Source organism: Rattus norvegicus, chromosome 3, assembly GCF_021556685.1.
Source record: "Rattus norvegicus strain SHRSP/BbbUtx chromosome 3, alternate assembly SHRSP_T2T, whole genome shotgun sequence".
Lineage (NCBI taxonomy): Eukaryota > Metazoa > Chordata > Mammalia > Rodentia > Muridae > Rattus > Rattus norvegicus.
Genome location: NC_141536.1, coordinates 76372499 through 76384288, shown reverse-complemented (window position 1 = coordinate 76384288; position 11790 = coordinate 76372499). Strand labels below are relative to the sequence as shown.

The 11790-nt window shown below is 51.7% G+C and overlaps 1 protein-coding gene across 3 annotated transcripts in view; it reads right to left on the bottom strand.

The window, feature by feature from the left end:
* Nucleotides 1-4812, bottom strand: part of Spi1 (Spi-1 proto-oncogene) — a 32630-nt gene extending 27818 nt beyond the window's left edge. For all 3 annotated transcript variants that reach the window (XM_087653589.1, XM_087653590.1, XM_087653588.1), the window contains exon 1: nucleotides 4693-4812. The gene's annotated coding sequence lies outside the window, so the exon portion shown is untranslated. The remainder of the gene's footprint in view (nucleotides 1-4692) is intronic.
* Between the last annotated feature and the right edge of the window lie 6978 nt (nucleotides 4813-11790).

The following is an 11790-nucleotide window of genomic DNA, read 5'->3' as shown; positions in this document are numbered from 1 at the left end:
CTATGCATGGCTGAGCCCACTTCCAGGGACCTCAGGCTCTTTGTCCCCAGATGGGAGCAATAACAGAAGATACCTCTGGGAATGGAGGTGGGGATTTCTCTAGGCTAATGAAGGCCGTAGGCACTGAGTCTGTGGGACACGCATGCCTGGCTTCTCAATCTGGGGAAGAAGACTTAGTCCTGTCCCCAGAGCTCAGCATCTTGCTTAGTCCTCAATCCCCCAAGAGCTCCGAGAAACGGAGCCACGGAATTGGAAAAGAAGAGCTGGGAACACCTCTCTCTGTTTAGGTCCCCACCAACCTAAAGGTGGTGTCCATGAACCTCTGCTCTAAGAGAGAGCTAGCCCGGAGGGCCTGGTCTAGAGCAGGGACCAGGATCAGAGGAGTGGGTCCTTTAAAAAGAGGGAAAACTAAGAAAGAGCTCATGTGGGCCCAGCACACTTGTCTTTTCAGTAAGACCAAGGGCAGCCATTGCTTCTGCTTTATAGATAAGCAATGGGCTCATTTCAGGCCACACAGGTAGAAAGGGGCAGGTTTGCCTCCCATCCAATATCTTGTTATCTGGGAAGCTGCCTGAGGGTACATGTTTGGGGGTTTTGTGACAGGGTGAATGGGGGGTGCTAAGTGGAGTTTCTGAGCTCAACTTCCACTCTATGGGGCCTAAGGTCAGTGTGCAGCTACTCAGGCCTCCCGGCTTGGGTGGGAATCAGCCCGGTATGCTGGACCTGCAAGGAGTTAACTTAGTGAGGGGCCTGAGTGAATCAGACACTCCGCAGGCTACAATGGAAATTCCCTGTGCATGGTGTGTGGTCACCCAGAAAAGGGAAACGGTGCTTTTCAGAGCAGAGGACAAAGGGGGCTGGAGCCTGGGAGCAGACGCCTGCCCGGGTGGGGCTGGCAAGGGTGCGAACAAGGAGACCTGGCCTCTGGCTCTGTTCAGGCTCTGGAAAGAGGAGGGCGGTGAGGAGCTGACATACATTCTAGGATGCGTCTGAGGGCCTTGGTAGGTTGGTAAGGGATCCAGCAAAGTCAAGAGCGAGGAGAGACACCCAGACTGTGAGAACCACTGAAGCTGAGGCATGGGCATGTGACTTAGGGTGGAGATCCCACCCTCCTTACTTTCCTGTCAGGCATGGGTCATCTCAAGTAACCCCTCTCCTGTACCTCCTTTGCCCATCCCAAACAACCGTCACCGCTCCTCTGTTCCTCCCACGGCCTTCTCTTGATGTTCTTGGGGTTTTGTAGCTCGTCTGCCCATTGGATTATAGGTTCCTGGGGTCAAAGGATAAGTCTCAGCTGTAGAGACACTGGGCACCTGACACCGGGCTGGCATGCATACTAACTAAGTGTTTGTGAGGATTCAGAGAGGACAAGTAGGCCTCAGTCAGCTGTCTGTGGACCAAGCAAATTCAGTCTAGTGCCTTCCTCAGCCAGGACATGGCAAGAAAGGAGGACTGGGTGAGCGGAGAAGGCCGGTGGAACCGGGCATGAGTAATGTACGAGCCAGGGAAGGTGACCAGCTCCGTGCACGAAGGCCGGCTTTCTCCTCGGGACATCTCTCTGTGTTCTTGTTGCATCTGGGAAACATCTATCCTGCGAAGAGGGAGACTAAGGAGTGGAGCGGGGCAGGCAGAGGAGAGGCCATATGCATTGAGATGCTTTTGAGCAGTGCACCCTTGGATGCATGGCTTCCTCCGTGGCCTCTGTTTCCACTTTATGATAGATAAGGAGATTGTTTTGTTTCCAAGACAAATAGATGACTGTGTGCTTTAAGCGGCTGTATCCATGTGGGGAGGCTGTCTACCCTCAGTAGAGGTTTTCCTTGTTGTTTTTGAACCAAAGTCTCATGTAGTCCAGGGTAGCCTTGGATGCGGTTCTTGCTAGAGACAACCTTGGGCTTCTGATCCTCTTGCTCCGTGTGCCCCATGACTGTTCATATAGTTCTGAGGACCAAGCTCACGGCTTTGCGCTAGACAAGAGCACTACCCACTGAGCTACATTCCCAGCCTCAAAGTAATGGGTTTATGTTGTCAATCATTTGTCTTTTTTGAAGTACTAGTTCCTAGGCAGTGCTGGGCTGTGGTCTTACTTATCTCAACTCAAGTCTGGACCGCACAAACGCCTGTGCCCCTCACGAGCCTGATCTGACAAGGGGCTGAAATCCAATTTGAATAGAGTGATGGCAAGGGCTTCTTGTCAGAAAGCATGGCTTGTGAGGGCCCCAGGGACTCCAGTACCACCCAAGCCTGCAAGATCTCTTGACCCTTACTTGTCCATTGTAAAGGTTAGGAGCGGCCAGAGAAGCCGCCCTTGGGTGGAGGCCAGAAGCACTGTGGCGGCCATTGAGGTTGGAGCCTTTCCAGGCATGAAAGGGAACTGAGAACTGTGGGAATGTGTTTGTGCAGCCCAGGGTGAGCTGAGGTTGATGGGAAGGAATGGTTCCAAGAGCTCTGATTGTTGGGGTCCTGGAATGAAAGGATGGTGACCCCCAGAAACGTCCTGTGGGAGTTAGAGGTCACTGTGAGGTGCTTGCAGGTAATCTAGAGCTGACCAGGCAGTGGGAGGTTGGGGAGCTATGTGGGGAAGGAAAGAGGAAGCCATGGGGAGAGGGGGCTGGGCCAGTGGGGATGGATGGGAGTGGGGGCTGGGGACCTGGAGCCACTTTGGCCACAGCCACTTCACTTCTCCCGGTTTCGGTTTGTAAATAGCTGCCCGTCTGGCTCTGTGCAGGCGGAATGTGCCCTGTCCCTCTGTGACCTGTGTCCAGGGAGGCTGGGGTCTGAGGGGCAGGCAGATGCTTAGGCCTGAGACTCGAGGCTCACCCTCAGCTTTCGGTCTGAGTGGGTGGGTTCTGACGAGCCCAGCACTGGGCAGCCCAGTGGTCACTGAGGTAATGCAGCTGGCCTGGAGGAGCTACAGAACTTGATGACCTGGCCAGATGGCGCTTATTTATAACTGGGCCTCCGTGGCCGGGACAGCTGCTTTGTCGCCAACTCAGCACTCAGGCAGGCCCAGGGCCTGGCCTGTAGAGGCCAGGCTGGTCCAATGGCCCCTTAGCCTGAGTCTCAGGGCCAGAGGATCCTGAAGTTTCAACTGGGTCCCTCTTCTGTGACTAGGAAATCTTAGGATTAGAAGGGAACTTCCTGTGAGGCACGCATCTCAAAGCATCCTAGACCAACAGAGTAGTTAGCTAACTCAGTCCACAAATTGGTCAGTGGCCAGGGACTTGACCCTCAGCCTCATTCAGAGGTCCTCTGCAAATCCCTCACAAAGTCATTCTCTCCAGTTCTCGGAATACCAGCCCAGAAGCAAAACAGCTTTGGGAAGAGGCGATGTCAAACCTCAAGGCCTGCCCCTAATGGCAACACCCCATCTCAGCCCAGCAAGCAGGCTGACAGATGGGGCCGGAAAGGGTCTCTCCCAAGGCTCTTGGGTCATGCATATACCATATGGGACTCCATGCCCCTGGGAGAGGGGAGCCCTGCATCTGACCACTAGTCTTCTGAGGAAGGATGTTGGGGCTGTCAAACACCTTTCCAGCATCTGCAGGGATAAAAGTGTCCCTTTTGGGTCAACTACACACCCACTATTGTTCCACCAACACCAGGACTTACTTGGTTCTGGTAGGACCCACCTGCCTTACATTCTTCTTGTCTCTACGATTTTCCCTTCTGCCAAGGTCTATGCCCAGCTCTACCTCTGGAGGGCTCAGCTTCAGTGCTGTCCCCAAAGCTGTGAATGTTGGGACTAGGGCCATGTGGGTTACAGATTTTACATCATGGCTACCATGACACAAAACCAGAAACCAAGGGCTGGAGCATGGGAGAGGCAGACAGTGGCTTTTAGAGACACAACCAAACCCAGAACCATGTGTCCTAGCACTGTAGCTGCTGACCTCCTGGGCTCTCAGGAACCCATTCATGCCTGACCTTTCCCTTGGCTGAGCTAAGACTAGGACTCCTGCTCACCCACTGTCCAGATCTTAAGTCTGAGGGTGGTGGGCCCCTCACTCCCTTCTGGGCAGGGTCAGAGTGCCCAGCCTGGAGCCGCCCTGGCTGCAGCTGCCCCTGTTTCCACATCGGCAGCAGCAAGGCCGGTGCCTGAGAAAACAGGAAGCGCCCAGTCACCACAGGAAGCATGTGTGCACTGCCTCCCCACCCCCTGCCCATTGCAAAACGCCAACAGCCCCATTACCACAGGCACCACACAGGGCCTGGGAGAAACGCTCCTGCCACCAAGCCTGCAGAGGAGCAGACAGACCCTGGCTTTCATGTGCAGGGGTTAGGCTGACGTCCCGTTGTGACCTAGAGGAACCTCAAGTTTTCTGGGCCCTCGGACCTCAGGCCATTTTTCTTCAAGGTTCTCAGTCTACTACCCAAACTGGCCTGAACCAGGCCTATTGTAGCTATACTTAAATCAGATTTTGGAATCAGGGGTCATAGACAGCCCATGTCTTAGATACAGTATTTGCCTCTTGGAGACGCCTGGTCTTCAGACCCCTAGCCAGGCTCTATTTCTGAGCCTTACCAAGGTTGTTAGCCTTGAGCCTGCTATCCCCACTACTCCAGATAGCCTGCAGCTGTCAAATCTATACCTACTTCACCCTCTGTCCAGAAAATACTTTGCCCACCCTGAGGTGGCCTGCTTTGAAGAGGCCATGGCCCCTCCCATCCTACCCTGCCTACCCCACTCACCTCTCATTCCTGGTCCCCATGCCCTGCCCTTGGAAAGAGATGGTAGTCCAGTAAGGCTGAATCCTGGGGCCTGGGGAGGCCTGTGTTCCTCCAACCCCGGGGTACAGCAAGGAAAAGAGAAGAGAGCAGAGCATTTCATGGCTATAATAAATCAAAGGGGGAAGTCGGAGCAGGAGAAATAACAAACTTCCCTAGCCTGGGTACGGGGACCTGCCAGGCAGCAGCTTGGGGCACCCATAGCCTTCCCTCCTTCCTCCTGCCTCTCCAGCCAGCGTCCAGATCTCTTCTGAAGCCTTGGCACCTCACCTACCCAAAGCCTCCTCCCCAACAACCCTCTTCATTGATCTCTGGGGCTAGGCACCCCTGACTAGGAAACTTGGGCCCAAATTTCCTCCTAAGAGGTATAAAAATCCCCAGGCTGTGTGCCAGTCCTTGGAGGGTGGGTGTCAGGCCGCATAGCAAAAGGTCATGCAGATGGGTGGCAGACCAAGGGCCTCATGGAGCAAAGTGAGGTGGAGCAAACTGCAAACAAGATTCTTGGGGCTGAATGGACAAACGCCCGTGAGAGAAGATGGCCAAGGCTGGGGCCAGAGGCAGAGCTGGCCCTGTGCTGTGACAGCAGCCAGGCCTTTGCCTTGGCCCTTCTCTTTTTCTTGCTCTTCTCTCAGCTCTCAATTCCCCAGGGTCCCTGGGGTCCAAGGTATAGACACAGAATGTACACAGCCATAGGAGGTAGCCGTGGTATGGGTCTCTGGGGTGCCCACTTAGGCAAAAGGTTAAAAAGGGAGGTTCTACTAAAATAGGGAACCTTTCCACATTATGAAGCTAGGCAGTAGGCATACACACCTTTAATTCCCGCATTCTGGAGGCATGGGCAGTTGAATCTCTGAGTCTGAGACCAGCCAGGTCTATAGAATGAATTCCTGGACAGCCAGGGCTACACAAAGAAAGTCCTGTCTCAAAAACAAACAACAACAAAAAAAGCTATGAATAGTAAGATAAGGAATTCTTATCTTAGCCTTTTCCTCTGCTACATCTCTGCTATTGGGGTACGGGCAAGGGGACACCAGGTGCCTCTACTGAAGGCCCTCTGATGGGAACGCACACTTACTCCAGTTCTCTGCTCTTACTGTGAGCCACTTCTCCTCGGGCCCCAGCGTCACAGTGCCATCTAGACGGCTGCCCCCGTGAAACTCTTAGGAGAGAGTGGTGGGAACTGACATTCTTTGGTGCCTTAGTTTCCTCAGCAATAAAACAAGATTACACCGTCTCTCTAGCAACCTTGTCAGCCAAAAAGATCATGGGATGTGCACTGTGAATGACCCTTGAGAAGTGACCTCCCTGAGCCTGGGGGAAAGGGGGGGATGCTTCTTTCAAACATTTGCAATGAGGAATAAACAAGGTTTGGAGTGTGGCCTCAAGTCATCCTGGGGCCACCGTCATACCACAGTCTCCTTCCTGCCTCCTCCCAGAAATCTCCACTTCCTCCCCACACACCTGGCTGACTTAGGTGAGAAGCTTGGCTCCCCATTCTTCCCTGAGCACCCCAGAGCCTCTGGCCTTGCTCTGACCTTTCCTGGTTTGGGAGAATGCCAGAGCCAGGCTTCTCAACCCTCAACCAAGGGGCTCCCCCTTAAAATCAGAGACCTCAAAGGCCTACGCTTCTGCCAGGGGTTGGACTCCCTATTTCTGCTGGCACTTCTTGATGACCCATGGTATTCAGCAGACTACTTAGGCAGACAGCATCTTTAGTCCTTACAGGTGTAAGATTAGCTCCATTTTACAGGTGAGAAAACTGAGGCCCAGAGCAGATGAGTGACTGATGCCAGGTGACCTAAGCTGCCGAAGGGAGGTAGCTGAGTCCTCCTGCTCTCCAGTCCAGGAGAAGTCCTGTGCAAACAATGAGCAGGCAGTCTGGCCAGGGACCATATCTCCCAGCCCTCTGCTGCAGTGCTGTCCTAAGAGTCTGCCTCCCCTATCCCCCTAGAAGGTGCTGCAGTTGGGGAAACTGCCTCAAGGGTATGGGAAATCAGAGATTAGAAACACTACAATGAGAATGGAACACGGTGACACATGCCTGTGATCCCAGCCCTTGGGAGGTGGACACAGGAAGATCAGAAGTTCAAGGTCTTCTTCAACTACACAAGTACAAGACCAGCCTGGGGTCCATGAGACTTTTCATCTCCAAAACAAAATGGGGCCATCAAGATAGCCAGTCACAAATCCTAACAACCTGCGTTCTGTCCCCTGGACTCCCATGTTGGAAGGAGAGAACTGACTCCTATAAATTGTCCTTTGACAACTATATGTATCTCATGGTATGTACTCGTGTGTGCATTCCTGAACATGAGCACAGACACACTGAATGTAATAACAGTCTGAAAAACAGAATGTGAGGCCTGTCACTGTAATGTCACCTTTAATCCCCAGCATTCGGGAGGCAGAGGCAGGCAAATCTCTGATTCAGGCTAAACAGAGAAACCCTGTCTCAAAAACAAACAGAACGAAGAAGCAGAATGTGGTGCAGCCTCCTTGACTGACAGGCCCCTTTCACCTCCCCACCTTGGACATTCACCAGAGGAACAGTAGGAGGGAACCCTGTAACGATGCTTCTCAACCTTCCTAATGCTTCGACCCCTAATACAGTTCTTCATGTCATGGTGACCTCCAACCACAAAATCACTTTCATTGCTGCTTCATTACCGTAATTTTGTTATTATGAATTGTACTGTAAATATCTGTGTATTCCGATGGTTGTAGGCGATGCCTGTGAAAGGGTGATTTGACTCTCAGAGGGATCGTGACCCACACGCTGAGAACCACAGGTCTATAGGACACTAACCGGCTGAGGAAGGTGTATTCCTGGTGCCTGGCCTCCAGTGACACCAAACACTTGTAGGATTTTTGGATTGTTCGATTTTATTTTATGTCTGGATGGTTTGGCTACACGTGTTTGTGCGTGCCGTGCCTTGAAAGCCAAAGGAGGACAATCAGGTTCCCTGGGACTGGGGTTGCAGACTGTAGGAAACTGCCAATGTACACACTGAATGTAAACACGTGGGTGACAGGAACTGAATCCAGATCCTCTGCAAGAGCTCCTGTTCATCCATCTGTCCGTCTGTCTGTCTGTCTATGTAGCCCTGGCTGGCCTTTAACTTACTAGGTAGACCAAACTGGCCTCAAATTTAGATCTGCTGAGTGCTGGGATTAAAGGAGTGCCTCCAAGCCTGGCCCCATCGATAGCTTTTTAAGTCTAGTTTTGCAGCTGAGAGCAGTCCCTGAGGATGTAACCTGATCTTAGGGTTGGGAGGAAAGTGGTCTGGAGTGTCCTGGACGAGAACCTGACTTTTCCACCAGCCAAGGCTCTCCTTCCTGGAACATCAGGCGTCACTGAGGTGGTGCTCTCAACAGTAGTCCAGGAGTCAGGGCGAGCCCCGTCCCCTCATCCCTCTGCCTGCCTGGGCCCTGAAGCCCCTTCCTGTACAAATCCAGTTTGGTTGCACTTCACAAAGGACCCAAAGGCTTTTCCTTCTCTACCGGCTCCTCTGACCAGAAACCCTTGAGTGGCAGGGTGGTACTTGAAAGCTTGGACCTGGGCTGGAGAGATGGCTCAGCGGTTAAGAGCACTGACTGCTCTTCCAGAGGTCCTGAGTTCAATTCCCAGCAACCACATGGTGACTCGCAACCATCTGTAATGGGATCCAATGTCACCTTCTGGTGTGTCTGAAGACAGCTACAGTGTATCCATATACATTAAATAAATAAGTCTTTAAAAAAAAAGAAAGAAAGAAGGAAAGCTTGGACCCTCTGGCCTCAAGTACCCCACTGCTCTTGATAGTCTTAGCAACCACCGCCTGGGTATAAAGGTTGCTGCTTCTGTCACCCTGCAGTCTGATCTGACAAGTTACCTGTGTTGGTGGTCTCTGAAGCTCTGAGAAGAGACATATAGGCCCTTCAGGGGTGGGGGGGCTGCCCTAGGAAACTGCACTTGACCTGCTTTTAGCCCTTTTAACCCTGGGAAGGGAATCTGCAATTCTGTATTCATGGTTTTTTAACCTTCTCCTTAGACTTCGCCCAATATTGTAAACACTTGAGTCTCCACAAAGCCTAAATCTGCTTGCTGGCTGTACATTCGGTAAGCCCCCCACACCCATTCATTGGAGATCAATGAAGCCTGACAGTCAAGAAGGTGTGGCAGGGCCAGTGAGAGCCTCGGGGTACATCAGGCCCAAAAGTCAAGACCAGTCCAAAACCTCAGAGGGCATCCAAGTCGGCCTCTTCCATCCCACAAGCTGTGGGAGAAGTGAGCTCCTAGTCCTGTATTTTCCAGCTGAGATACCCTCCCCGAGGGTGGGGGTAGGGGCAGTCCTGCTGTCTCTTGCTACTTGTCCAAAGGCGAGGGAGCAGGAAGGGCCTCATACCCCACTGCTCCCGGGGGTGGGTCAGGCTCTGTGGTGCAGGTGGGGTCTTCACCCCACCAAGGTTCCTTCCCCAGAGCAATGGGTACGGGGTGGGCCAGCTGCGTCCCGCACGTCTCGCCGCAGGACCGACCCCGGCCTTATCTGCCCTGGCAGCTTCCGCACCCCCACCCCGCCCCCGCCTCCGTGCGCCGGACCCCAGGGCCCAGGGGAGTCGGAGCCGCGGTGCTGCTGCCCAGCGGAGCGGAGAGCGCCGGCCCCCAGCTGGGCGGCGGAAGTGATCAGCCCCTAGCAGAGACCCTCCCTGCCATCCTGTCCACCCCAAGCCGGTCTCCACCCTCAGTGGGAAGGTTCCCCAAAGTCTCAGGGGACAAGGAAGCGGCGAAGGTCGTCAGGGTAATAGAGATTCTGACTGACACAGCCCTTGCGTGTGTGCGTAACACACACACGCGCACACGCACACACGCACACACATCCACGCCTAGCGACATCTGCTCAGAGTTGGAAGGGAAGAGAAAGGTGGAGAAGACACCTGAGAGAAAGTGAACAGAGAACCACAGACTAGCGATGTGTGCAGTGTACCCGCTGAGAGGACACACCCCAGAAATCTATACAGCACCCCTGCACGCGGTCAGAAAAAGTGCAAGGAATCCAACAGAGCGACAACTACAAAAGAGAAAACACACTGTCGTGTCGCCCACCCCCCCCCCACACACACACAGCATTTAAAGGACGCCCAACCTCCCTGGTGAGCAGGGAAATGCAAACGAAGACCGCTGTGGGATGCTATTTTACACCATTCATCAGGTAAAATGAACTAGCCCTATCAGGCATGGCAGTTGTCTGAGGCAGGACAGTAATGATCTTGAGGCTTTAGTGGGCTATGTAATGAGTTCTAGCTCGAGTGGGTAGCAGACAGAGCCTCTGTCTGGACAAGCAGCGACAAACAAACCAATAAAAATAAAATTTAATTCGGTCCCCAGCTCCGGAAAAAAAAATAATAAAATTTAAAACAAAAAACAAAAAACAAAAAACCAAGAACAAGCCTGGTAGATTCAAGACCTTAAAAAGAGGTGTGGCAACAGAATGGTCATTATGCTCAACTCCTAGCAGTTATGAGGAAAACCACTTGGCCTCCCCTTACAAAGCTGAAATCAGCATTCAGTAAGCCAGTCAGCAAATACGGTCCTAAGGCTGTGCCCCAAGACCATACTCCAGGCACCAATACCAAACAACCAACATCTGTGGGCAGAAGAATGGATAAACCAGTTTCAGTGGATTCATTTACAGAAGTAGCATTTAGTTCAACAAAGTATCTGAATGACCCAAAACTGCACAGACTATCACAAGTGGCTGGCTACCACCTGGGGGGGGGGCGGGGCAGTCTGGAAAGACAGGCATCTTGTAAGTGACTTTCAAAGCCAAGCCCAGTCACATCTTTATAAACAGCAATACTGATCCTCCCTATATTGCTTCTACTAGAAACTAGCCATCAGGGCTGGATGACTCAGTGGTTAGGAGCACTGACTGCTCCTCCAGAGGTCCTGAGTTCAATTCCCAGCAACCACATGGTGGCTCACAACCATCTGTAATGGGATCTCATGCCTTCTTCTGGAGTGTTTGAAGGATTTATTTATTTTTTAAAGATTTATTTATTATATATGAGTATCCATAAGAGGGCATCAGATCCCATTACAGATGGTTGTGAGCCACCATGTGGTTGCTGGGAATTGAACTCAGGACCTCTGGAGGAGCAGTCAGTGCTCCTAACCACTGAGCCATCTCTCCAGCCCATAAATAAATCTTAAAAAAAAAAGAAAGAAAGAAGCCATCAAATGGCTCAATTGCATGTTAAAAAACTATTAGAGCTCAGAAAATGAGGTCAGGTAAAAGGTAGGCAAAGAAAAGATTGCACCAGTTTATCTTCTTGGGCTGGAGAGATGGTTCAGTGGGAAGAGCACTGTTGCTCTTGCAGAGGCCCTAGGTTCTATTCCCAGCACCCACACCAAGTGGCCCACAACTACCTGTAACTCCAGCGTTAGCACATGGCACACATGAACTCATGCAGGCACACACAGGCATTCAAAAATATGAATACTAAAAAATAACACTGGGCATGGTGGTCACCTTTAATCACAGGACTCGGGAGGCAGAGGCAGGCAGATCTGAGTTCGAGGCCAGCCTGGCCTACATACTGGGTTCCAGAACAGCTAGAACTACATAGAGAGAACCTGTTTCAAAACACCAAGATAAATACTAAATAAAATTTTTTTCCTTATATTCTACCAATATTTCTCAAAGCTTAATGGAAAGGTTCCACTTAAAATGTTCTCCCAGACGGGGCTGGAGGGAAGGCTGTGACTGACAGTGATTACTGCTCTTGGACTGGGAGTCCTCACTCACACCAGGAGGCTCACAACTGCTTAGAACTCCAGTTACAGGCAGATCCGATGTCCTCTGGCTTCCTTGGGCGCCTACATAAACATCATGCACATAAACTCACACTGACACACACATTTGCACATAAATTTAATAATTGTGAAGGTGGCACATACGAAGACAATTATAAAACTAAATAATGAAAAAAACTTAAAATTATTTTTCCTTATAAGGAAATGTTAAATCAAAGAATATTGTCCAAGCATAGACATATATTAACGCACTGAACTCCTCTGTATCC